Source organism: Hyla sarda, unplaced genomic scaffold (assembly GCF_029499605.1).
Source record: "Hyla sarda isolate aHylSar1 unplaced genomic scaffold, aHylSar1.hap1 scaffold_1026, whole genome shotgun sequence".
Lineage (NCBI taxonomy): Eukaryota > Metazoa > Chordata > Amphibia > Anura > Hylidae > Hyla > Hyla sarda.
In genome coordinates, this window is record NW_026607645.1 from 23,508 (window position 1) to 50,674 (window position 27,167).

The following is a 27,167-nucleotide window of genomic DNA, read 5'->3' on the forward strand; positions in this document are numbered from 1 at the left end:
GGATTCAGCACCACCCACAAGACAGCTACCTGTCATGTCATGTCAAACCTGCACAGGTGTGCTAGATTATTATTATTTAGTTTTATTTTATTTTTTTACACCAATCAGTGTGCAAACATGGTCATTAAAACGCTAAATGAATAGACGTTCATAAACCAGTCAGTGCAACTCATCATTTTGGTCTCCAATTCTCAAACTCAAATTCTCACCCACGGAGGATTAAATGAGAATCTTTCTTGTTTAACACTGGAATGGGGTGGTGCACTGTTCACTACCCGAAGATACTGCCACATCGGGTCAATGCATAGGGCGACAGAAGCAAGCTTCCAAATCAGCTCCCTTTCTCAAAAATCCATTTAATTTATGGTCCCCAGATAGGGAACGTATGTATCAGTATGTGCTCACAAGTCACCCAAGTGCAAGTATTCACACAAAAAAAAACGTGCCTCAGGATGCAATCTGTCGCAAGATCCTTTCTTTTTTTACACTTGATCTAAGCCAAAAGGCCTAGAGGGGATAACCGGGAAAGGGGTGGACCCAACCATGTCCCCTTCATGAGCACTCACATTACTCATAGGAATGGAAGGAAGGCTGGCAGCCAACCAGCCTCCCATACACTTTCTGGGTGGGTGGCAGTCAGCCACCCATACATACATACAGCACAGGCTAAACCCACATCATCACTTAAAAAAAGGACAGGCGACCATTGCACTCTGATGGAGCATTTAGCAATGCAATCCATAGCCTGGCTTTTGCCTGAACCCCCATCACTCCTCCTCTTGCATATAAGACAATATTTCAGATCTGCATATGAAAACAACACGCCTACCTTTGTTGCACATAGCTGCCTGCCTGTCTCTAGTTACCCCACTGGCTGTAGCTGCGTCCCTTCCGACATGGAATAACACCAACTGTAACGATAAACTGAAAATTAACAGTATAAACCTGCATCATTTTGGACTCTGGTATTTGCTGAATCCGGGTGACCTGACAATCGATGGTGGTGCCGCTGGTGATTCTGGCCTTCTTGGAATCTGTTGGGCCTATGTGTTAGCTCACACATCACTTGGGTATCCATGGTAACTACCACAACATGGTCATCTGCAGTTTACATCTAGCCCGTGGCATTGAATGGCATTTTAAAAGTGCTAAGGGTCCTGGTGCAATAATCCTCCCATGAGGATCAGCCTCAACGGCTTTGTAGATTGCACTCATGTCAGCAACTCCATATACATTTTTTTTTCTTCATGCTTCTTTCTTCATCCTTTTTTCTTTCTGTCATTCAGACTTTCATTCATTCGATCTCTCTCACTCACTTGCTTTAACTCATTTGTTCTCACTCACTCACTCACTCACTCACTCAATCACTCACTCACTCATTCACTCTCACTCACTCTCACTCTCTCACTCACTCGCTCACTAAGTCAGTCTCTCTCTCTCTCTCTCTTTTTCTTTTTATATATATTTTTTTCCGTCTTCTTCTTCTTCTTCTTCTTCTTCAGACCCTGTCATAGCACTAATGCCTTTCCAATACCACCAGCAGATGGAGACACTCCATTGCAACATTGGTTGTGAGCAGCAGTTTCTAAAAACAAATGCCTCATGGCGGATTTCCCATCCATCAATGGATGGTAAATTTTGTTTTTATCATTCACTGACCACAGAAACCAATGCATGGTCAAGCAACAGCAATGACACACCCTTGTGTATAGGCATGAGACCCTCATGTCATTTAACAGGATTCAGCACCACCCACAAGACAGCTACCTGTCATGTCATGTCAAACCTGCACAGGTGTGCTAGATTATTATTATTTAGTTTTATTTTATTTTTTTACACCAATCAGTGTGCAAACATGGTCATTAAAACGCTAAATGAATAGACGTTCATAAACCAGTCAGTGCAACTCATCATTTTGGTCTCCAATTCTCAAACTCAAATTCTCACCCACGGAGGATTAAATGAGAATCTTTCTTGTTTAACACTGGAATGGGGTGGTGCACTGTTCACTACCCGAAGATACTGCCACATCGGGTCAATGCATAGGGCGACAGAAGCAAGCTTCCAAATCAGCTCCCTTTCTCAAAAATCCATTTAATTTATGGTCCCCAGATAGGGAACGTATGTATCAGTATGTGCTCACAAGTCACCCAAGTGCAAGTATTCACACAAAAAAAAACGTGCCTCAGGATGCGATCTGTCGCAAGATCCTTTCTTTTTTTACACTTGATCTAAGCCAAAAGGCCTAGAGGGGATAACCGGGAAAGGGGTGGACCCAACCATGTCCCCTTCATGAGCACTCACATTACTCATAGGAATGGAAGGAAGGCTGGCAGCCAACCAGCCTCCCATACACTTTCTGGGTGGGTGGCAGTCAGCCACCCATACATACATACAGCACAGGCTAAACCCACATCATCACTTAAAAAAAGGACAGGCGACCATTGCACTCTGATGGAGCATTTAGCAATGCAATCCATAGCCTGGCTTTTGCCTGAACCCCCATCACTCCTCCTCTTGCATATAAGACAATATTTCAGATCTGCATATGAAAACAACACGCCTACCTTTGTTGCACATAGCTGCCTGCCTGTCTCTAGTTACCCCACTGGCTGTAGCTGCGTCCCTTCCGACATGGAATAACACCAACTGTAACGATAAACTGAAAATTAACAGTATAAACCTGCATCATTTTGGACTCTGGTATTTGCTGAATCCGGGTGACCTGACAATCGATGGTGGTGCCGCTGGTGATTCTGGCCTTCTTGGAATCTGTTGGGCCTATGTGTTAGCTCACACATCATTTGGGTATCCATGGTAACTACCACAACATGGTCATCTGCAGTTTACATCTAGCCCGTGGCATTGAATGGCATTTTAAAAGTGCTAAGGGTCCTGGTGCAATAATCCTCCCATGAGGATCAGCCTCAACGGCTTTGTAGATTGCACTCATGTCAGCAACTCCATATACATTTTTTTTTCTTCATGCTTCTTTCTTCATCCTTTTTTCTTTCTGTCATTCAGACTTTCATTCATTCGATCTCTCTCACTCACTTGCTTTAACTCATTTGTTCTCACTCACTCACTCACTCACTCACTCAATCACTCACTCACTCATTCACTCTCACTCACTCTCACTCTCTCACTCACTCGCTCACTAAGTCAGTCTCTCTCTCTCTCTCTCTTTTTCTTTTTATATATATTTTTTTCCGTCTTCTTCTTCTTCTTCTTCTTCTTCTTCTTCTTCTTCAGACCCTGTCATAGCACTAATGCCTTTCCAATACCACCAGCAGATGGAGACACTCCATTGCAACATTGGTTGTGAGCAGCAGTTTCTAAAAACAAATGCCTCATGGCGGATTTCCCATCCATCAATGGATGGTAAATTTTGTTTTTATCATTCACTGACCACAGAAACCAATGCATGGTCAAGCAACAGCAATGACACACCCTTGTGTATAGGCATGAGACCCTCATGTCATTTAACAGGATTCAGCACCACCCACAAGACAGCTACCTGTCATGTCATGTCAAACCTGCACAGGTGTGCTAGATTATTATTATTTAGTTTTATTTTATTTTTTTACACCAATCAGTGTGCAAACATGGTCATTAAAACGCTAAATGAATAGACGTTCATAAACCAGTCAGTGCAACTCATCATTTTGGTCTCCAATTCTCAAACTCAAATTCTCACCCACGGAGGATTAAATGAGAATCTTTCTTGTTTAACACTGGAATGGGGTGGTGCACTGTTCACTACCCGAAGATACTGCCACATCGGGTCAATGCATAGGGCGACAGAAGCAAGCTTCCAAATCAGCTCCCTTTCTCAAAAATCCATTTAATTTATGGTCCCCAGATAGGGAACGTATGTATCAGTATGTGCTCACAAGTCACCCAAGTGCAAGTATTCACACAAAAAAAAACGTGCCTCAGGATGCGATCTGTCGCAAGATCCTTTCTTTTTTTACACTTGATCTAAGCCAAAAGGCCTAGAGGGGATAACCGGGAAAGGGGTGGACCCAACCATGTCCCCTTCATGAGCACTCACATTACTCATAGGAATGGAAGGAAGGCTGGCAGCCAACCAGCCTCCCATACACTTTCTGGGTGGGTGGCAGTCAGCCACCCATACATACATACAGCACAGGCTAAACCCACATCATCACTTAAAAAAAGGACAGGCGACCATTGCACTCTGATGGAGCATTTAGCAATGCAATCCATAGCCTGGCTTTTGCCTGAACCCCCATCACTCCTCCTCTTGCATATAAGACAATATTTCAGATCTGCATATGAAAACAACACGCCTACCTTTGTTGCACATAGCTGCCTGCCTGTCTCTAGTTACCCCACTGGCTGTAGCTGCGTCCCTTCCGACATGGAATAACACCAACTGTAACGATAAACTGAAAATTAACAGTATAAACCTGCATCATTTTGGACTCTGGTATTTGCTGAATCCGGGTGACCTGACAATCGATGGTGGTGCCGCTGGTGATTCTGGCCTTCTTGGAATCTGTTGGGCCTATGTGTTAGCTCACACATCACTTGGGTATCCATGGTAACTACCACAACATGGTCATCTGCAGTTTACATCTAGCCCGTGGCATTGAATGGCATTTTAAAAGTGCTAAGGGTCCTGGTGCAATAATCCTCCCATGAGGATCAGCCTCAACGGCTTTGTAGATTGCACTCATGTCAGCAACTCCATATACATTTTTTTTTCTTCATGCTTCTTTCTTCATCCTTTTTTCTTTCTGTCATTCAGACTTTCATTCATTCGATCTCTCTCACTCACTTGCTTTAACTCATTTGTTCTCACTCACTCACTCACTCACTCAATCACTCACTCACTCATTCACTCTCACTCACTCTCACTCTCTCACTCACTCGCTCACTAAGTCAGTCTCTCTCTCTCTCTCTCTTTTTCTTTTTATATATATTTTTTTCCGTCTTCTTCTTCTTCTTCTTCTTCTTCTTCAGACCCTGTCATAGCACTAATGCCTTTCCAATACCACCAGCAGATGGAGACACTCCATTGCAACATTGGTTGTGAGCAGCAGTTTCTAAAAACAAATGCCTCATGGCGGATTTCCCATCCATCAATGGATGGTAAATTTTGTTTTTATCATTCACTGACCACAGAAACCAATGCATGGTCAAGCAACAGCAATGACACACCCTTGTGTATAGGCATGAGACCCTCATGTCATTTAACAGGATTCAGCACCACCCACAAGACAGCTACCTGTCATGTCATGTCAAACCTGCACAGGTGTGCTAGATTATTATTATTTAGTTTTATTTTATTTTTTTACACCAATCAGTGTGCAAACATGGTCATTAAAACGCTAAATGAATAGACGTTCATAAACCAGTCAGTGCAACTCATCATTTTGGTCTCCAATTCTCAAACTCAAATTCTCACCCACGGAGGATTAAATGAGAATCTTTCTTGTTTAACACTGGAATGGGGTGGTGCACTGTTCACTACCCGAAGATACTGCCACATCGGGTCAATGCATAGGGCGACAGAAGCAAGCTTCCAAATCAGCTCCCTTTCTCAAAAATCCATTTAATTTATGGTCCCCAGATAGGGAACGTATGTATCAGTATGTGCTCACAAGTCACCCAAGTGCAAGTATTCACACAAAAAAAAACGTGCCTCAGGATGCGATCTGTCGCAAGATCCTTTCTTTTTTTACACTTGATCTAAGCCAAAAGGCCTAGAGGGGATAACCGGGAAAGGGGTGGACCCAACCATGTCCCCTTCATGAGAACTCACATTACTCATAGGAATGGAAGGAAGGCTGGCAGCCAACCAGCCTCCCATACACTTTCTGGGTGGGTGGCAGTCAGCCACCCATACATACATACAGCACAGGCTAAACCCACATCATCACTTAAAAAAAGGACAGGCGACCATTGCACTCTGATGGAGCATTTAGCAATGCAATCCATAGCCTGGCTTTTGCCTGAACCCCCATCACTCCTCCTCTTGCATATAAGACAATATTTCAGATCTGCATATGAAAACAACACGCCTACCTTTGTTGCACATAGCTGCCTGCCTGTCTCTAGTTACCCCACTGGCTGTAGCTGCGTCCCTTCCGACATGGAATAACACCAACTGTAACGATAAACTGAAAATTAACAGTATAAACCTGCATCATTTTGGACTCTGGTATTTGCTGAATCCGGGTGACCTGACAATCGATGGTGGTGCCGCTGGTGATTCTGGCCTTCTTGGAATCTGTTGGGCCTATGTGTTAGCTCACACATCACTTGGGTATCCATGGTAACTACCACAACATGGTCATCTGCAGTTTACATCTAGCCCGTGGCATTGAATGGCATTTTAAAAGTGCTAAGGGTCCTGGTGCAATAATCCTCCCATGAGGATCAGCCTCAACGGCTTTGTAGATTGCACTCATGTCAGCAACTCCATATACATTTTTTTTTCTTCATGCTTCTTTCTTCATCCTTTTTTCTTTCTGTCATTCAGACTTTCATTCATTCGATCTCTCTCACTCACTTGCTTTAACTCATTTGTTCTCACTCACTCACTCACTCACTCACTCAATCACTCACTCACTCATTCACTCTCACTCACTCTCACTCTCTCACTCACTCGCTCACTAAGTCAGTCTCTCTCTCTCTCTCTCTTTTTCTTTTTATATATATTTTTTTCCGTCTTCTTCTTCTTCTTCTTCTTCTTCTTCTTCTTCAGACCCTGTCATAGCACTAATGCCTTTCCAATACCACCAGCAGATGGAGACACTCCATTGCAACATTGGTTGTGAGCAGCAGTTTCTAAAAACAAATGCCTCATGGCGGATTTCCCATCCATCAATGGATGGTAAATTTTGTTTTTATCATTCACTGACCACAGAAACCAATGCATGGTCAAGCAACAGCAATGACACACCCTTGTGTATAGGCATGAGACCCTCATGTCATTTAACAGGATTCAGCACCACCCACAAGACAGCTACCTGTCATGTCATGTCAAACCTGCACAGGTGTGCTAGATTATTATTATTTAGTTTTATTTTATTTTTTTACACCAATCAGTGTGCAAACATGGTCATTAAAACGCTAAATGAATAGACGTTCATAAACCAGTCAGTGCAACTCATCATTTTGGTCTCCAATTCTCAAACTCAAATTCTCACCCACGGAGGATTAAATGAGAATCTTTCTTGTTTAACACTGGAATGGGGTGGTGCACTGTTCACTACCCGAAGATACTGCCACATCGGGTCAATGCATAGGGCGACAGAAGCAAGCTTCCAAATCAGCTCCCTTTCTCAAAAATCCATTTAATTTATGGTCCCCAGATAGGGAACGTATGTATCAGTATGTGCTCACAAGTCACCCAAGTGCAAGTATTCACACAAAAAAAAACGTGCCTCAGGATGCGATCTGTCGCAAGATCCTTTCTTTTTTTACACTTGATCTAAGCCAAAAGGCCTAGAGGGGATAACCGGGAAAGGGGTGGACCCAACCATGTCCCCTTCATGAGCACTCACATTACTCATAGGAATGGAAGGAAGGCTGGCAGCCAACCAGCCTCCCATACACTTTCTGGGTGGGTGGCAGTCAGCCACCCATACATACATACAGCACAGGCTAAACCCACATCATCACTTAAAAAAAGGACAGGCGACCATTGCACTCTGATGGAGCATTTAGCAATGCAATCCATAGCCTGGCTTTTGCCTGAACCCCCATCACTCCTCCTCTTGCATATAAGACAATATTTCAGATCTGCATATGAAAACAACACGCCTACCTTTGTTGCACATAGCTGCCTGCCTGTCTCTAGTTACCCCACTGGCTGTAGCTGCGTCCCTTCCGACATGGAATAACACCAACTGTAACGATAAACTGAAAATTAACAGTATAAACCTGCATCATTTTGGACTCTGGTATTTGCTGAATCCGGGTGACCTGACAATCGATGGTGGTGCCGCTGGTGATTCTGGCCTTCTTGGAATCTGTTGGGCCTATGTGTTAGCTCACACATCACTTGGGTATCCATGGTAACTACCACAACATGGTCATCTGCAGTTTACATCTAGCCCGTGGCATTGAATGGCATTTTAAAAGTGCTAAGGGTCCTGGTGCAATAATCCTCCCATGAGGATCAGCCTCAACGGCTTTGTAGATTGCACTCATGTCAGCAACTCCATATACATTTTTTTTTCTTCATGCTTCTTTCTTCATCCTTTTTTCTTTCTGTCATTCAGACTTTCATTCATTCGATCTCTCTCACTCACTTGCTTTAACTCATTTGTTCTCACTCACTCACTCACTCACTCAATCACTCACTCACTCATTCACTCTCACTCACTCTCACTCTCTCACTCACTCGCTCACTAAGTCAGTCTCTCTCTCTCTCTCTCTTTTTCTTTTTATATATATTTTTTTCCGTCTTCTTCTTCTTCTTCTTCTTCTTCTTCTTCTTCTTCAGACCCTGTCATAGCACTAATGCCTTTCCAATACCACCAGCAGATGGAGACACTCCATTGCAACATTGGTTGTGAGCAGCAGTTTCTAAAAACAAATGCCTCATGGCGGATTTCCCATCCATCAATGGATGGTAAATTTTGTTTTTATCATTCACTGACCACAGAAACCAATGCATGGTCAAGCAACAGCAATGACACACCCTTGTGTATAGGCATGAGACCCTCATGTCATTTAACAGGATTCAGCACCACCCACAAGACAGCTACCTGTCATGTCATGTCAAACCTGCACAGGTGTGCTAGATTATTATTATTTAGTTTTATTTTATTTTTTTACACCAATCAGTGTGCAAACATGGTCATTAAAACGCTAAATGAATAGACGTTCATAAACCAGTCAGTGCAACTCATCATTTTGGTCTCCAATTCTCAAACTCAAATTCTCACCCACGGAGGATTAAATGAGAATCTTTCTTGTTTAACACTGGAATGGGGTGGTGCACTGTTCACTACCCGAAGATACTGCCACATCGGGTCAATGCATAGGGCGACAGAAGCAAGCTTCCAAATCAGCTCCCTTTCTCAAAAATCCATTTAATTTATGGTCCCCAGATAGGGAACGTATGTATCAGTATGTGCTCACAAGTCACCCAAGTGCAAGTATTCACACAAAAAAAAACGTGCCTCAGGATGCGATCTGTCGCAAGATCCTTTCTTTTTTTACACTTGATCTAAGCCAAAAGGCCTAGAGGGGATAACCGGGAAAGGGGTGGACCCAACCATGTCCCCTTCATGAGCACTCACATTACTCATAGGAATGGAAGGAAGGCTGGCAGCCAACCAGCCTCCCATACACTTTCTGGGTGGGTGGCAGTCAGCCACCCATACATACATACAGCACAGGCTAAACCCACATCATCACTTAAAAAAAGGACAGGCGACCATTGCACTCTGATGGAGCATTTAGCAATGCAATCCATAGCCTGGCTTTTGCCTGAACCCCCATCACTCCTCCTCTTGCATATAAGACAATATTTCAGATCTGCATATGAAAACAACACGCCTACCTTTGTTGCACATAGCTGCCTGCCTGTCTCTAGTTACCCCACTGGCTGTAGCTGCGTCCCTTCCGACATGGAATAACACCAACTGTAACGATAAACTGAAAATTAACAGTATAAACCTGCATCATTTTGGACTCTGGTATTTGCTGAATCCGGGTGACCTGACAATCGATGGTGGTGCCGCTGGTGATTCTGGCCTTCTTGGAATCTGTTGGGCCTATGTGTTAGCTCACACATCACTTGGGTATCCATGGTAACTACCACAACATGGTCATCTGCAGTTTACATCTAGCCCGTGGCATTGAATGGCATTTTAAAAGTGCTAAGGGTCCTGGTGCAATAATCCTCCCATGAGGATCAGCCTCAACGGCTTTGTAGATTGCACTCATGTCAGCAACTCCATATACATTTTTTTTTCTTCATGCTTCTTTCTTCATCCTTTTTTCTTTCTGTCATTCAGACTTTCATTCATTCGATCTCTCTCACTCACTTGCTTTAACTCATTTGTTCTCACTCACTCACTCACTCACTCAATCACTCACTCACTCATTCACTCTCACTCACTCTCACTCTCTCACTCACTCGCTCACTAAGTCAGTCTCTCTCTCTCTCTCTCTTTTTCTTTTTATATATATTTTTTTCCGTCTTCTTCTTCTTCTTCTTCTTCTTCTTCAGACCCTGTCATAGCACTAATGCCTTTCCAATACCACCAGCAGATGGAGACACTCCATTGCAACATTGGTTGTGAGCAGCAGTTTCTAAAAACAAATGCCTCATGGCGGATTTCCCATCCATCAATGGATGGTAAATTTTGTTTTTATCATTCACTGACCACAGAAACCAATGCATGGTCAAGCAACAGCAATGACACACCCTTGTGTATAGGCATGAGACCCTCATGTCATTTAACAGGATTCAGCACCACCCACAAGACAGCTACCTGTCATGTCATGTCAAACCTGCACAGGTGTGCTAGATTATTATTATTTAGTTTTATTTTATTTTTTTACACCAATCAGTGTGCAAACATGGTCATTAAAACGCTAAATGAATAGACGTTCATAAACCAGTCAGTGCAACTCATCATTTTGGTCTCCAATTCTCAAACTCAAATTCTCACCCACGGAGGATTAAATGAGAATCTTTCTTGTTTAACACTGGAATGGGGTGGTGCACTGTTCACTACCCGAAGATACTGCCACATCGGGTCAATGCATAGGGCGACAGAAGCAAGCTTCCAAATCAGCTCCCTTTCTCAAAAATCCATTTAATTTATGGTCCCCAGATAGGGAACGTATGTATCAGTATGTGCTCACAAGTCACCCAAGTGCAAGTATTCACACAAAAAAAAACGTGCCTCAGGATGCGATCTGTCGCAAGATCCTTTCTTTTTTTACACTTGATCTAAGCCAAAAGGCCTAGAGGGGATAACCGGGAAAGGGGTGGACCCAACCATGTCCCCTTCATGAGCACTCACATTACTCATAGGAATGGAAGGAAGGCTGGCAGCCAACCAGCCTCCCATACACTTTCTGGGTGGGTGGCAGTCAGCCACCCATACATACATACAGCACAGGCTAAACCCACATCATCACTTAAAAAAAGGACAGGCGACCATTGCACTCTGATGGAGCATTTAGCAATGCAATCCATAGCCTGGCTTTTGCCTGAACCCCCATCACTCCTCCTCTTGCATATAAGACAATATTTCAGATCTGCATATGAAAACAACACGCCTACCTTTGTTGCACATAGCTGCCTGCCTGTCTCTAGTTACCCCACTGGCTGTAGCTGCGTCCCTTCCGACATGGAATAACACCAACTGTAACGATAAACTGAAAATTAACAGTATAAACCTGCATCATTTTGGACTCTGGTATTTGCTGAATCCGGGTGACCTGACAATCGATGGTGGTGCCGCTGGTGATTCTGGCCTTCTTGGAATCTGTTGGGCCTATGTGTTAGCTCACACATCACTTGGGTATCCATGGTAACTACCACAACATGGTCATCTGCAGTTTACATCTAGCCCGTGGCATTGAATGGCATTTTAAAAGTGCTAAGGGTCCTGGTGCAATAATCCTCCCATGAGGATCAGCCTCAACGGCTTTGTAGATTGCACTCATGTCAGCAACTCCATATACATTTTTTTTTCTTCATGCTTCTTTCTTCATCCTTTTTTCTTTCTGTCATTCAGACTTTCATTCATTCGATCTCTCTCACTCACTTGCTTTAACTCATTTGTTCTCACTCACTCACTCACTCACTCACTCAATCACTCACTCACTCATTCACTCTCACTCACTCTCACTCTCTCACTCACTCGCTCACTAAGTCAGTCTCTCTCTCTCTCTCTCTTTTTCTTTTTATATATATTTTTTTCCGTCTTCTTCTTCTTCTTCTTCTTCTTCTTCAGACCCTGTCATAGCACTAATGCCTTTCCAATACCACCAGCAGATGGAGACACTCCATTGCAACATTGGTTGTGAGCAGCAGTTTCTAAAAACAAATGCCTCATGGCGGATTTCCCATCCATCAATGGATGGTAAATTTTGTTTTTATCATTCACTGACCACAGAAACCAATGCATGGTCAAGCAACAGCAATGACACACCCTTGTGTATAGGCATGAGACCCTCATGTCATTTAACAGGATTCAGCACCACCCACAAGACAGCTACCTGTCATGTCATGTCAAACCTGCACAGGTGTGCTAGATTATTATTATTTAGTTTTATTTTATTTTTTTACACCAATCAGTGTGCAAACATGGTCATTAAAACGCTAAATGAATAGACGTTCATAAACCAGTCAGTGCAACTCATCATTTTGGTCTCCAATTCTCAAACTCAAATTCTCACCCACGGAGGATTAAATGAGAATCTTTCTTGTTTAACACTGGAATGGGGTGGTGCACTGTTCACTACCCGAAGATACTGCCACATCGGGTCAATGCATAGGGCGACAGAAGCAAGCTTCCAAATCAGCTCCCTTTCTCAAAAATCCATTTAATTTATGGTCCCCAGATAGGGAACGTATGTATAAGTATGTGCTCACAAGTCACCCAAGTGCAAGTATTCACACAAAAAAAAAACGTGCCTCAGGATGCGATCTGTCGCAAGATCCTTTCTTTTTTTGCACTTGATCTAAGCCAAAAGGCCTAGAGGGGATAACCGGGAAAGGGGTGGACCCAACCATGTCCCCTTCATGAGCACTCACATTACTCATAGGAATGGAAGGAAGGCTGGCAGCCAACCAGCCTCCCATACACTTTCTGGGTGGGTGGCAGTCAGCCACCCATACATACATACAGCACAGGCTAAACCCACATCATCACTTAAAAAAAGGACAGGCGACCATTGCACTCTGATGGAGCATTTAGCAATGCAATCCATAGCCTGGCTTTTGCCTGAACCCCCATCACTCCTCCTCTTGCATATAAGACAATATTTCAGATCTGCATATGAAAACAACACGCCTACCTTTGTTGCACATAGCTGCCTGCCTGTCTCTAGTTACCCCACTGGCTGTAGCTGCGTCCCTTCCGACATGGAATAACACCAACTGTAACGATAAACTGAAAATTAACAGTATAAACCTGCATCATTTTGGACTCTGGTATTTGCTGAATCCGGGTGACCTGACAATCGATGGTGGTGCCGCTGGTGATTCTGGCCTTCTTGGAATCTGTTGGGCCTATGTGTTAGCTCACACATCACTTGGGTATCCATGGTAACTACCACAACATGGTCATCTGCAGTTTACATCTAGCCCGTGGCATTGAATGGCATTTTAAAAGTGCTAAGGGTCCTGGTGCAATAATCCTCCCATGAGGATCAGCCTCAACGGCTTTGTAGATTGCACTCATGTCAGCAACTCCATATACATTTTTTTTTCTTCATGCTTCTTTCTTCATCCTTTTTTCTTTCTGTCATTCAGACTTTCATTCATTCGATCTCTCTCACTCACTTGCTTTAACTCATTTGTTCTCACTCACTCACTCACTCACTCAATCACTGACTCACTCATTCACTCTCACTCACTCTCACTCTCTCACTCACTCGCTCACTAAGTCAGTCTCTCTCTCTCTCTCTTTTTCTTTTTATATATATTTTTTTCCGTCTTCTTCTTCTTCTTCTTCTTCTTCTTCAGACCCTGTCATAGCACTAATGCCTTTCCAATACCACCAGCAGATGGAGACACTCCATTGCAACATTGGTTGTGAGCAGCAGTTTCTAAAAACAAATGCCTCATGGCGGATTTCCCATCCATCAATGGATGGTAAATTTTGTTTTTATCATTCACTGACCACAGAAACCAATGCATGGTCAAGCAACAGCAATGACACACCCTTGTGTATAGGCATGAGACCCTCATGTCATTTAACAGGATTCAGCACCACCCACAAGACAGCTACCTGTCATGTCATGTCAAACCTGCACAGGTGTGCTAGATTATTATTATTTAGTTTTATTTTATTTTTTTACACCAATCAGTGTGCAAACATGGTCATTAAAACGCTAAATGAATAGACGTTCATAAACCAGTCAGTGCAACTCATCATTTTGGTCTCCAATTCTCAAACTCAAATTCTCACCCACGGAGGATTAAATGAGAATCTTTCTTGTTTAACACTGGAATGGGGTGGTGCACTGTTCACTACCCGAAGATACTGCCACATCGGGTCAATGCATAGGGCGACAGAAGCAAGCTTCCAAATCAGCTCCCTTTCTCAAAAATCCATTTAATTTATGGTCCCCAGATAGGGAACGTATGTATCAGTATGTGCTCACAAGTCACCCAAGTGCAAGTATTCACACAAAAAAAAACGTGCCTCAGGATGCGATCAGTCGCAAGATCCTTTCTTTTTTTGCACTTGATCTAAGCCAAAAGGCCTAGAGGGGATAACCGGGAAAGGGGTGGACCCAACCATGTCCCCTTCATGAGCACTCACATTACTCATAGGAATGGAAGGAAGGCTGGCAGCCAACCAGCCTCCCATACACTTTCTGGGTGGGTGGCAGTCAGCCACCCATACATACATACAGCACAGGCTAAACCCACATCATCACTTAAAAAAAGGACAGGCGACCATTGCACTCTGATGGAGCATTTAGCAATGCAATCCATAGCCTGGCTTTTGCCTGAACCCCCATCACTCCTCCTCTTGCATATAAGACAATATTTCAGATCTGCATATGAAAACAACACGCCTACCTTTGTTGCACATAGCTGCCTGCCTGTCTCTAGTTACCCCACTGGCTGTAGCTGCGTCCCTTCCGACATGGAATAACACCAACTGTAACGATAAACTGAAAATTAACAGTATAAACCTGCATCATTTTGGACTCTGGTATTTGCTGAATCCGGGTGACCTGACAATCGATGGTGGTGCCGCTGGTGATTCTGGCCTTCTTGGAATCTGTTGGGCCTATGTGTTAGCTCACACATCACTTGGGTATCCATGGTAACTACCACAACATGGTCATCTGCAGTTTACATCTAGCCCGTGGCATTGAATGGCATTTTAAAAGTGCTAAGGGTCCTGGTGCAATAATCCTCCCATGAGGATCAGCCTCAACGGCTTTGTAGATTGCACTCATGTCAGCAACTCCATATACATTTTTTTTTCTTCATGCTTCTTTCTTCATCCTTTTTTCTTTCTGTCATTCAGACTTTCATTCATTCGATCTCTCTCACTCACTTGCTTTAACTCATTTGTTCTCACTCACTCACTCACTCACTCACTCAATCACTCACTCACTCATTCACTCTCACTCACTCTCACTCTCTCACTCACTCGCTCACTAAGTCAGTCTCTCTCTCTCTCTCTCTTTTTCTTTTTATATATATTTTTTTCCGTCTTCTTCTTCTTCTTCTTCTTCTTCTTCAGACCCTGTCATAGCACTAATGCCTTTCCAATACCACCAGCAGATGGAGACACTCCATTGCAACATTGGTTGTGAGCAGCAGTTTCTAAAAACAAATGCCTCATGGCGGATTTCCCATCCATCAATGGATGGTAAATTTTGTTTTTATCATTCACTGACCACAGAAACCAATGCATGGTCAAGCAACAGCAATGACACACCCTTGTGTATAGGCATGAGACCCTCATGTCATTTAACAGGATTCAGCACCACCCACAAGACAGCTACCTGTCATGTCATGTCAAACCTGCACAGGTGTGCTAGATTATTATTATTTAGTTTTATTTTATTTTTTTACACCAATCAGTGTGCAAACATGGTCATTAAAACGCTAAATGAATAGACGTTCATAAACCAGTCAGTGCAACTCATCATTTTGGTCTCCAATTCTCAAACTCAAATTCTCACCCACGGAGGATTAAATGAGAATCTTTCTTGTTTAACACTGGAATGGGGTGGTGCACTGTTCACTACCCGAAGATACTGCCACATCGGGTCAATGCATAGGGCGACAGAAGCAAGCTTCCAAATCAGCTCCCTTTCTCAAAAATCCATTTAATTTATGGTCCCCAGATAGGGAACGTATGTATCAGTATGTGCTCACAAGTCACCCAAGTGCAAGTATTCACACAAAAAAAAACGTGCCTCAGGATGCGATCTGTCGCAAGATCCTTTCTTTTTTTACACTTGATCTAAGCCAAAAGGCCTAGAGGGGATAACCGGGAAAGGGGTGGACCCAACCATGTCCCCTTCATGAGCACTCACATTACTCATAGGAATGGAAGGAAGGCTGGCAGCCAACCAGCCTCCCATACACTTTCTGGGTGGGTGGCAGTCAGCCACCCATACATACATACAGCACAGGCTAAACCCACATCATCACTTAAAAAAAGGACAGGCGACCATTGCACTCTGATGGAGCATTTAGCAATGCAATCCATAGCCTGGCTTTTGCCTGAACCCCCATCACTCCTCCTCTTGCATATAAGACAATATTTCAGATCTGCATATGAAAACAACACGCCTACCTTTGTTGCACATAGCTGCCTGCCTGTCTCTAGTTACCCCACTGGCTGTAGCTGCGTCCCTTCCGACATGGAATAACACCAACTGTAACGATAAACTGAAAATTAACAGTATAAACCTGCATCATTTTGGACTCTGGTATTTGCTGAATCCGGGTGACCTGACAATCGATGGTGGTGCCGCTGGTGATTCTGGCCTTCTTGGAATCTGTTGGGCCTATGTGTTAGCTCACACATCACTTGGGTATCCATGGTAACTACCACAACATGGTCATCTGCAGTTTACATCTAGCCCGTGGCATTGAATGGCATTTTAAAAGTGCTAAGGGTCCTGGTGCAATAATCCTCCCATGAGGATCAGCCTCAACGGCTTTGTAGATTGCACTCATGTCAGCAACTCCATATACATTTTTTTTTCTTCATGCTTCTTTCTTCATCCTTTTTTCTTTCTGTCATTCAGACTTTCATTCATTCGATCTCTCTCACTCACTTGCTTTAACTCATTTGTTCTCACTCACTCACTCACTCACTCAATCACTCACTCACTCATTCACTCTCACTCACTCTCACTCTCTCACTCACTCGCTCACTAAGTCAGTCTCTCTCTCTCTCTTTTTCTTTTTATATATATTTTTTTCCGTCTTCTTCTTCTTCTTCTTCTTCTTCTTCTTCTTCTTCTTCAGACCCTGTCATAGCACTAATGCCTTTCCAATACCACCAGCAGATGGAGACACTCCATTGCAACATTGGTTGTGAGCAGCAGTTTCTAAAAACAAATGCCTCATGGCGGATTTCCCATCCATCAATGGATGGTAAATTTTGTTTTTATCATTCACTGACCACAGAAACCAATGCATGGTCAAGCAACAGCAATGACACACCCTTGTGTATAGGCATGAGACCCTCATGTCATTTAACAGGATTCAGCACCACCCACAAGACAGCTACCTGTCATGTCATGTCAAACCTGCACAGGTGTGCTAGATTATTATTATTTAGTTTTATTTAATTTTTTTACACCAATCAGTGTGCAAACATGGTCATTAAAACGCTAAATGAATAGACGTTCATAAACCAGTCAGTGCAACTCATCATTTTGGTCTCCAATTCTCAAACTCAAATTCTCACCCACGGAGGATTAAATGAGAATCTTTCTTGTTTAACACTGGAATGGGGTGGTGCACTGTTCACTACCCGAAGATACTGCCACATCGGGTCAATGCATAGGGCGACAGAAGCAAGCTTCCAAATCAGCTCCCTTTCTCAAAAATCCATTTAATTTATGGTCCCCAGATAGGGAACGTATGTATCAGTATGTGCTCACAAGTCACCCAAGTGCAAGTATTCACACAAAAAAAAACGTGCCTCAGGATGCGATCTGTCGCAAGATCCTTTCTTTTTTTACACTTGATCTAAGCCAAAAGGCCTAGAGGGGATAACCGGGAAAGGGGTGGACCCAACCATGTCCCCTTCATGAGCACTCACATTACTCATAGGAATGGAAGGAAGGCTGGCAGCCAACCAGCCTCCCATACACTTTCTGGGTGGGTGGCAGTCAGCCACCCATACATACATACAGCACAGGCTAAACCCACATCATCACTTAAAAAAAAGGACAGGCGACCATTGCACTCTGATGGAGCATTTAGCAATGCAATCCATAGCCTGGCTTTTGCCTGAACCCCCATCACTCCTCCTCTTGCATATAAGACAATATTTCAGATCTGCATATGAAAACAACACGCCTACCTTTGTTGCACATAGCTGCCTGCCTGTCTCTAGTTACCCCACTGGCTGTAGCTGCGTCCCTTCCGACATGGAATAACACCAACTGTAACGATAAACTGAAAATTAACAGTATAAACCTGCATCATTTTGGACTCTGGTATTTGCTGAATCCGGGTGACCTGACAATCGATGGTGGTGCCGCTGGTGATTCTGGCCTTCTTGGAATCTGTTGGGCCTATGTGTTAGCTCACACATCACTTGGGTATCCATGGTAACTACCACAACATGGTCATCTGCAGTTTACATCTAGCCCGTGGCATTGAATGGCATTTTAAAAGTGCTAAGGGTCCTGGTGCAATAATCCTCCCATGAGGATCAGCCTCAACGGCTTTGTAGATTGCACTCATGTCAGCAACTCCATATACATTTTTTTTTCTTCATGCTTCTTTCTTCATCCTTTTTTCTTTCTGTCATTCAGACTTTCATTCATTCGATCTCTCTCACTCACTTGCTTTAACTCATTTGTTCTCACTCACTCACTCACTCACTCACTCAATCACTCACTCACTCATTCACTCTCACTCACTCTCACTCTCTCACTCACTCGCTCACTAAGTCAGTCTCTCTCTCTCTCTCTCTTTTTCTTTTTATATATATTTTTTTCCGTCTTCTTCTTCTTCTTCTTCTTCTTCAGACCCTGTCATAGCACTAATGCCTTTCCAATACCACCAGCAGATGGAGACACTCCATTGCAACATTGGTTGTGAGCAGCAGTTTCTAAAAACAAATGCCTCATGGCGGATTTCCCATCCATCAATGGATGGTAAATTTTGTTTTTATCATTCACTGACCACAGAAACCAATGCATGGTCAAGCAACAGCAATGACACACCCTTGTGTATAGGCATGAGACCCTCATGTCATTTAACAGGATTCAGCACCACCCACAAGACAGCTACCTGTCATGTCATGTCAAACCTGCACAGGTGTGCTAGATTATTATTATTTAGTTTTATTTTATTTTTTTACACCAATCAGTGTGCAAACATGGTCATTAAAACGCTAAATGAATAGACGTTCATAAACCAGTCAGTGCAACTCATCATTTTGGTCTCCAATTCTCAAACTCAAATTCTCACCCACGGAGGATTAAATGAGAATCTTTCTTGTTTAACACTGGAATGGGGTGGTGCACTGTTCACTACCCGAAGATACTGCCACATCGGGTCAATGCATAGGGCGACAGAAGCAAGCTTCCAAATCAGCTCCCTTTCTCAAAAATCCATTTAATTTATGGTCCCCAGATAGGGAACGTATGTATCAGTATGTGCTCACAAGTCACCCAAGTGCAAGTATTCGCACAAAAAAAAACGTGCCTCAGGATGCGATCTGTCGCAAGATCCTTTCTTTTTTTACACTTGATCTAAGCCAAAAGGCCTAGAGGGGATAACCGGGAAAGGGGTGGACCCAACCATGTCCCCTTCATGAGCACTCACATTACTCATAGGAATGGAAGGAAGGCTGGCAGCCAACCAGCCTCCCATACACTTTCTGGGTGGGTGGCAGTCAGCCACCCATACATACATACAGCACAGGCTAAACCCACATCATCACTTAAAAAAAGGACAGGCGACCATTGCACTCTGATGGAGCATTTAGCAATGCAATCCATAGCCTGGCTTTTGCCTGAACCCCCATCACTCCTCCTCTTGCATATAAGACAATATTTCAGATCTGCATATGAAAACAACACGCCTACCTTTGTTGCACATAGCTGCCTGCCTGTCTCTAGTTACCCCACTGGCTGTAGCTGCGTCCCTTCCGACATGGAATAACACCAACTGTAACGATAAACTGAAAATTAACAGTATAAACCTGCATCATTTTGGACTCTGGTATTTGCTGAATCCGGGTGACCTGACAATCGATGGTGGTGCCGCTGGTGATTCTGGCCTTCTTGGAATCTGTTGGGCCTATGTGTTAGCTCACACATCACTTGGGTATCTATGGTAACTACCACAACATGGTCATCTGCAGTTTACATCTAGCCCGTGGCATTGAATGGCATTTTAAAAGTGCTAAGGGTCCTGGTGCAATAATCTTCCCATGAGGATCAGCCTCAACGGCTTTGTAGATTGCACTCATGTCAGCAACTCCATATACATTTTTTTTTCTTCATGCTTCTTTCTTCATCCTTTTTTCTTTCTGTCATTCAGACTTTCATTCATTCGATCTCTCTCACTCACTTGCTTTAACTCATTTGTTCTCACTCACTCACTCACTCACTCACTCAATCACTCACTCACTCATTCACTCTCACTCACTCTCACTCTCTCACTCACTCGCTCACTAAGTCAGTCTCTCTCTCTCTCTCTCTTTTTCTTTTTATATATATTTTTTTCCGTCTTCTTCTTCTTCTTCTTCTTCTTCTTCAGACCCTGTCATAGCACTAATGCCTTTCCAATACCACCAGCAGATGGAGACACTCCATTGCAACATTGGTTGTGAGCAGCAGTTTCTAAAAACAAATGCCTCATGGCGGATTTCCCATCCATCAATGGATGGTAAATTTTGTTTTTATCATTCACTGACCACAGAAACCAATGCATGGTCAAGCAACAGCAATGACACACCCTTGTGTATAGGCATGAGACCCTCATGTCATTTAACAGGATTCAGCACCACCCACAAGACAGCTACCTGTCATGTCATGTCAAACCTGCACAGGTGTGCTAGATTATTATTATTTAGTTTTATTTTATTTTTTTACACCAATCAGTGTGCAAACATGGTCATTAAAACGCTAAATGAATAGACGTTCATAAACCAGTCAGTGCAACTCATCATTTTGGTCTCCAATTCTCAAACTCAAATTCTCACCCACGGAGGATTAAATGAGAATCTTTCTTGTTTAACACTGGAATGGGGTGGTGCACTGTTCACTACCCGAAGATACTGCCACATTGGGTCAATGCATAGGGCGACAGAAGCAAGCTTCCAAATCAGCTCCCTTTCTCAAAAATCCATTTAATTTATGGTCCCCAGATAGGGAACGTATGTATCAGTATGTGCTCACAAGTCACCCAAGTGCAAGTATTCACACAAAAAAAAACGTGCCTCAGGATGCGATCTGTCGCAAGATCCTTTCTTTTTTTACACTTGATCTAAGCCAAAAGGCCTAGAGGGGATAACCGGGAAAGGGGTGGACCCAACCATGTCCCCTTCATGAGCACTCACATTACTCATAGGAATGGAAGGAAGGCTGGCAGCCAACCAGCCTCCCATACACTTTCTGGGTGGGTGGCAGTCAGCCACCCATACATACATACAGCACAGGCTAAACCACATCATCACTTAAAAAAAGGACAGGCGACCATTGCACTCTGATGGAGCATTTAGCAATGCAATCCATAGCCTGGCTTTTGCCTGAACCCCCATCACTCCTCCTCTTGCATATAAGACAATATTTCAGATCTGCATATGAAAACAACACGCCTACCTTTGTTGCACATAGCTGCCTGCCTGTCTCTAGTTACCCCACTGGCTGTAGCTGCGTCCCTTCCGACATGGAATAACACCAACTGTAACGATAAACTGAAAATTAACAGTATAAACCTGCATCATTTTGGACTCTGGTATTTGCTGAATCCGGGTGACCTGACAATCGATGGTGGTGCCGCTGGTGATTCTGGCCTTCTTGGAATCTGTTGGGCCTATGTGTTAGCTCACACATCACTTGGGTATCCATGGTAACTACCACAACATGGTCATCTGCAGTTTACATCTAGCCCGTGGCATTGAATGGCATTTTAAAAGTGCTAAGGGTCCTGGTGCAATAATCCTCCCATGAGGATCAGCCTCAACGGCTTTGTAGATTGCACTCATGTCAGCAACTCCATATACATTTTTTTTTCTTCATGCTTCTTTCTTCATCCTTTTTTCTTTCTGTCATTCAGACTTTCATTCATTCGATCTCTCTCACTCACTTGCTTTAACTCATTTGTTCTCACTCACTCACTCACTCACTCAATCACTCACTCACTCATTCACTCTCACTCACTCTCACTCTCTCACTCACTCGCTCACTAAGTCAGTCTCTCTCTCTCTCTCTCTTTTTCTTTTTATATATATTTTTTTCCGTCTTCTTCTTCTTCTTCTTCTTCTTCTTCTTCTTCAGACCCTGTCATAGCACTAATGCCTTTCCAATACCACCAGCAGATGGAGACACTCCATTGCAACATTGGTTGTGAGCAGCAGTTTCTAAAAACAAATGCCTCATGGCGGATTTCCCATCCATCAATGGATGGTAAATTTTGTTTTTATCATTCACTGACCACAGAAACCAATGCATGGTCAAGCAACAGCAATGACACACCCTTGTGTATAGGCATGAGACCCTCATGTCATTTAACAGGATTCAGCACCACCCACAAGACAGCTACCTGTCATGTCATGTCAAACCTGCACAGGTGTGCTAGATTATTATTATTTAGTTTTATTTTATTTTTTTACACCAATCAGTGTGCAAACATGGTCATTAAAACGCTAAATGAATAGACGTTCATAAACCAGTCAGTGCAACTCATCATTTTGGTCTCCAATTCTCAAACTCAAATTCTCACCCACGGAGGATTAAATGAGAATCTTTCTTGTTTAACACTGGAATGGGGTGGTGCACTGTTCACTACCCGAAGATACTGCCACATCGGGTCAATGCATAGGGCGACAGAAGCAAGCTTCCAAATCAGCTCCCTTTCTCAAAAATCCATTTAATTTATGGTCCCCAGATAGGGAACGTATGTATCAGTATGTGCTCACAAGTCACCCAAGTGCAAGTATTCACACAAAAAAAAACGTGCCTCAGGATGCGATCTGTCGCAAGATCCTTTCTTTTTTTACACTTGATCTAAGCCAAAAGGCCTAGAGGGGATAACCGGGAAAGGGGTGGACCCAACCATGTCCCCTTCATGAGCACTCACATTACTCATAGGAATGGAAGGAAGGCTGGCAGCCAACCAGCCTCCCATACACTTTCTGGGTGGGTGGCAGTCAGCCACCCATACATACATACAGCACAGGCTAAACCCACATCATCACTTAAAAAAAGGACAGGCGACCATTGCACTCTGATGGAGCATTTAGCAATGCAATCCATAGCCTGGCTTTTGCCTGAACCCCCATCACTCCTCCTCTTGCATATAAGACAATATTTCAGATCTGCATATGAAAACAACACGCCTACCTTTGTTGCACATAGCTGCCTGCCTGTCTCTAGTTACCCCACTGGCTGTAGCTGCGTCCCTTCCGACATGGAATAACACCAACTGTAACGATAAACTGAAAATTAACAGTATAAACCTGCATCATTTTGGACTCTGGTATTTGCTGAATCCGGGTGACCTGACAATCGATGGTGGTGCCGCTGGTGATTCTGGCCTTCTTGGAATCTGTTGGGCCTATGTGTTAGCTCACACATCACTTGGGTATCCATGGTAACTACCACAACATGGTCATCTGCAGTTTACATCTAGCCCGTGGCATTGAATGGCATTTTAAAAGTGCTAAGGGTCCTGGTGCAATAATCCTCCCATGAGGATCAGCCTCAACGGCTTTGTAGATTGCACTCATGTCAGCAACTCCATATACATTTTTTTTTCTTCATGCTTCTTTCTTCATCCTTTTTTCTTTCTGTCATTCAGACTTTCATTCATTCGATCTCTCTCACTCACTTGCTTTAACTCATTTGTTCTCACTCACTCACTCACTCACTCACTCAATCACTCACTCACTCATTCACTCTCACTCACTCTCACTCTCTCACTCACTCGCTCACTAAGTCAGTCTCTCTCTCTCTCTCTCTTTTTCTTTTTATATATATTTTTTTCCGTCTTCTTCTTCTTCTTCTTCTTCTTCTTCAGACCCTGTCATAGCACTAATGCCTTTCCAATACCACCAGCAGATGGAGACACTCCATTGCAACATTGGTTGTGAGCAGCAGTTTCTAAAAACAAATGCCTCATGGCGGATTTCCCATCCATCAATGGATGGTAAATTTTGTTTTTATCATTCACTGACCACAGAAACCAATGCATGGTCAAGCAACAGCAATGACACACCCTTGTGTATAGGCATGAGACCCTCATGTCATTTAACAGGATTCAGCACCACCCGCAAGACAGCTACCTGTCATGTCATGTCAAACCTGCACAGGTGTGCTAGATTATTATTATTTAGTTTTATTTTATTTTTTTACACCAATCAGTGTGCAAACATGGTCATTAAAACGCTAAATGAATAGACGTTCATAAACCAGTCAGTGCAACTCATCATTTTGGTCTCCAATTCTCAAACTCAAATTCTCACCCACGGAGGATTAAATGAGAATCTTTCTTGTTTAACACTGGAATGGGGTGGTGCACTGTTCACTACCCGAAGATACTGCCACATCGGGTCAATGCATAGGGCGACAGAAGCAAGCTTCCAAATCAGCTCCCTTTCTCAAAAATCCATTTAATTTATGGTCCCCAGATAGGGAACGTATGTATCAGTATGTGCTCACAAGTCACCCAAGTGCAAGTATTCACACAAAAAAACGTGCCTCAGGATGCGATCTGTCGCAAGATCCTTTCTTTTTTTACACTTGATCTAAGCCAAAAGGCCTAGAGGGGATAACCGGGAAAGGGGTGGACCCAACCATGTCCCCTTCATGAGCACTCACATTACTCATAGGAATGGAAGGAAGGCTGGCAGCCAACCAGCCTCCCATACACTTTCTGGGTGGGTGGCAGTCAGCCACCCATACATACATACAGCACAGGCTAAACCCACATCATCACTTAAAAAAAGGACAGGCGACCATTGCACTCTGATGGAGCATTTAGCAATGCAATCCATAGCCTGGCTTTTGCCTGAACCCCCATCACTCCTCCTCTTGCATATAAGACAATATTTCAGATCTGCATATGAAAACAACACGCCTACCTTTGTTGCACATAGCTGCCTGCCTGTCTCTAGTTACCCCACTGGCTGTAGCTGCGTCCCTTCCGACATGGAATAACACCAACTGTAACGATAAACTGAAAATTAACAGTATAAACCTGCATCATTTTGGACTCTGGTATTTGCTGAATCCGGGTGACCTGACAATCGATGGTGGTGCCGCTGGTGATTCTGGCCTTCTTGGAATCTGTTGGGCCTATGTGTTAGCTCACACATCACTTGGGTATCCATGGTAACTACCACAACATGGTCATCTGCAGTTTACATCTAGCCCGTGGCATTGAATGGCATTTTAAAAGTGCTAAGGGTCCTGGTGCAATAATCCTCCCATGAGGATCAGCCTCAACGGCTTTGTAGATTGCACTCATGTCAGCAACTCCATATACATTTTTTTTTCTTCATGCTTCTTTCTTCATCCTTTTTTCTTTCTGTCATTCAGACTTTCATTCATTCGATCTCTCTCACTCACTTGCTTTAACTCATTTGTTCTCACTCACTCACTCACTCACTCAATCACTCACTCACTCATTCACTCTCACTCACTCTCACTCTCTCACTCACTCGCTCACTAAGTCAGTCTCTCTCTCTCTCTCTCTTTTTCTTTTTATATATATTTTTTTCCGTCTTCTTCTTCTTCTTCTTCTTCTTCTTCAGACCCTGTCATAGCACTAATGCCTTTCCAATACCACCAGCAGATGGAGACACTCCATTGCAACATTGGTTGTGAGCAGCAGTTTCTAAAAACAAATGCCTCATGGCGGATTTCCCATCCATCAATGGATGGTAAATTTTGTTTTTATCATTCACTGACCACAGAAACCAATGCATGGTCAAGCAACAGCAATGACACACCCTTGTGTATAGGCATGAGACCCTCATGTCATTTAACAGGATTCAGCACCACCCACAAGACAGCTACCTGTCATGTCATGTCAAACCTGCACAGGTGTGCTAGATTATTATTATTTAGTTTTATTTTATTTTTTTACACCAATCAGTGTGCAAACATGGTCATTAAAACGCTAAATGAATAGACGTTCATAAACCAGTCAGTGCAACTCATCATTTTGGTCTCCAATTCTCAAACTCAAATTCTCACCCACGGAGGATTAAATGAGAATCTTTCTTGTTTAACACTGGAATGGGGTGGTGCACTGTTCACTACCCGAAGATACTGCCACATCGGGTCAATGCATAGGGCGACAGAAGCAAGCTTCCAAATCAGCTCCCTTTCTCAAAAATCCATTTAATTTATGGTCCCCAGATAGGGAACGTATGTATCAGTATGTGCTCACAAGTCACCCAAGTGCAAGTATTCACACAAAAAAAAACGTGCCTCAGGATGCGATCTGTCGCAAGATCCTTTCTTTTTTTACACTTGATCTAAGCCAAAAGGCCTAGAGGGGATAACCGGGAAAGGGGTGGACCCAACCATGTCCCCTTCATGAGCACTCACATTACTCATAGGAATGGAAGGAAGGCTGGCAGCCAACCAGCCTCCCATACACTTTCTGGGTGGGTGGCAGTCAGCCACCCATACATACATACAGCACAGGCTAAACCCACATCATCACTTAAAAAAAGGACAGGCGACCATTGCACTCTGATGGAGCATTTAGCAATGCAATCCATAGCCTGGCTTTTGCCTGAACCCCCATCACTCCTCCTCTTGCATATAAGACAATATTTCAGATCTGCATATGAAAACAACACGCCTACCTTTGTTGCACATAGCTGCCTGCCTGTCTCTAGTTACCCCACTGGCTGTAGCTGCGTCCCTTCCGACATGGAATAACACCAACTGTAACGATAAACTGAAAATTAACAGTATAAACCTGCATCATTTTGGACTCTGGTATTTGCTGAATCCGGGTGACCTGACAATCGATGGTGGTGCCGCTGGTGATTCTGGCCTTCTTGGAATCTGTTGGGCCTATGTGT

At 43.4% G+C, this 27,167-nt stretch overlaps 16 pseudogenes; all 16 read right to left on the reverse strand.

The window, feature by feature from the left end:
• Positions 1-254: 254 nt before the first annotated feature.
• On the reverse strand, positions 255-518 carry LOC130298930 (U2 spliceosomal RNA; annotated as a pseudogene).
• Positions 519-1,992: 1,474 nt separating this feature from the next.
• LOC130298905 (U2 spliceosomal RNA) lies at positions 1,993-2,256 on the reverse strand (annotated as a pseudogene).
• A 1,486-nt stretch (positions 2,257-3,742) lies between these two features.
• LOC130298907 (U2 spliceosomal RNA) lies at positions 3,743-4,006 on the reverse strand (annotated as a pseudogene).
• A 1,473-nt stretch (positions 4,007-5,479) lies between these two features.
• Positions 5,480-5,743, reverse strand: LOC130298908 (U2 spliceosomal RNA; annotated as a pseudogene).
• A 1,483-nt stretch (positions 5,744-7,226) lies between these two features.
• On the reverse strand, positions 7,227-7,490 carry LOC130298910 (U2 spliceosomal RNA; annotated as a pseudogene).
• A 1,482-nt stretch (positions 7,491-8,972) lies between these two features.
• LOC130298911 (U2 spliceosomal RNA) lies at positions 8,973-9,236 on the reverse strand (annotated as a pseudogene).
• Positions 9,237-10,709: 1,473 nt separating this feature from the next.
• Positions 10,710-10,973, reverse strand: LOC130298912 (U2 spliceosomal RNA; annotated as a pseudogene).
• Positions 10,974-12,450: 1,477 nt separating this feature from the next.
• LOC130298895 (U2 spliceosomal RNA) lies at positions 12,451-12,715 on the reverse strand (annotated as a pseudogene).
• Positions 12,716-14,186: 1,471 nt separating this feature from the next.
• LOC130298894 (U2 spliceosomal RNA) lies at positions 14,187-14,450 on the reverse strand (annotated as a pseudogene).
• A 1,477-nt stretch (positions 14,451-15,927) lies between these two features.
• LOC130298913 (U2 spliceosomal RNA) lies at positions 15,928-16,191 on the reverse strand (annotated as a pseudogene).
• Positions 16,192-17,672: 1,481 nt separating this feature from the next.
• Positions 17,673-17,936, reverse strand: LOC130298914 (U2 spliceosomal RNA; annotated as a pseudogene).
• A 1,475-nt stretch (positions 17,937-19,411) lies between these two features.
• Positions 19,412-19,675, reverse strand: LOC130298919 (U2 spliceosomal RNA; annotated as a pseudogene).
• A 1,477-nt stretch (positions 19,676-21,152) lies between these two features.
• Positions 21,153-21,416, reverse strand: LOC130298896 (U2 spliceosomal RNA; annotated as a pseudogene).
• Positions 21,417-22,894: 1,478 nt separating this feature from the next.
• LOC130298916 (U2 spliceosomal RNA) lies at positions 22,895-23,158 on the reverse strand (annotated as a pseudogene).
• A 1,477-nt stretch (positions 23,159-24,635) lies between these two features.
• On the reverse strand, positions 24,636-24,897 carry LOC130298873 (U2 spliceosomal RNA; annotated as a pseudogene).
• Positions 24,898-26,370: 1,473 nt separating this feature from the next.
• LOC130298917 (U2 spliceosomal RNA) lies at positions 26,371-26,634 on the reverse strand (annotated as a pseudogene).
• Positions 26,635-27,167: the final 533 nt, after the last annotated feature.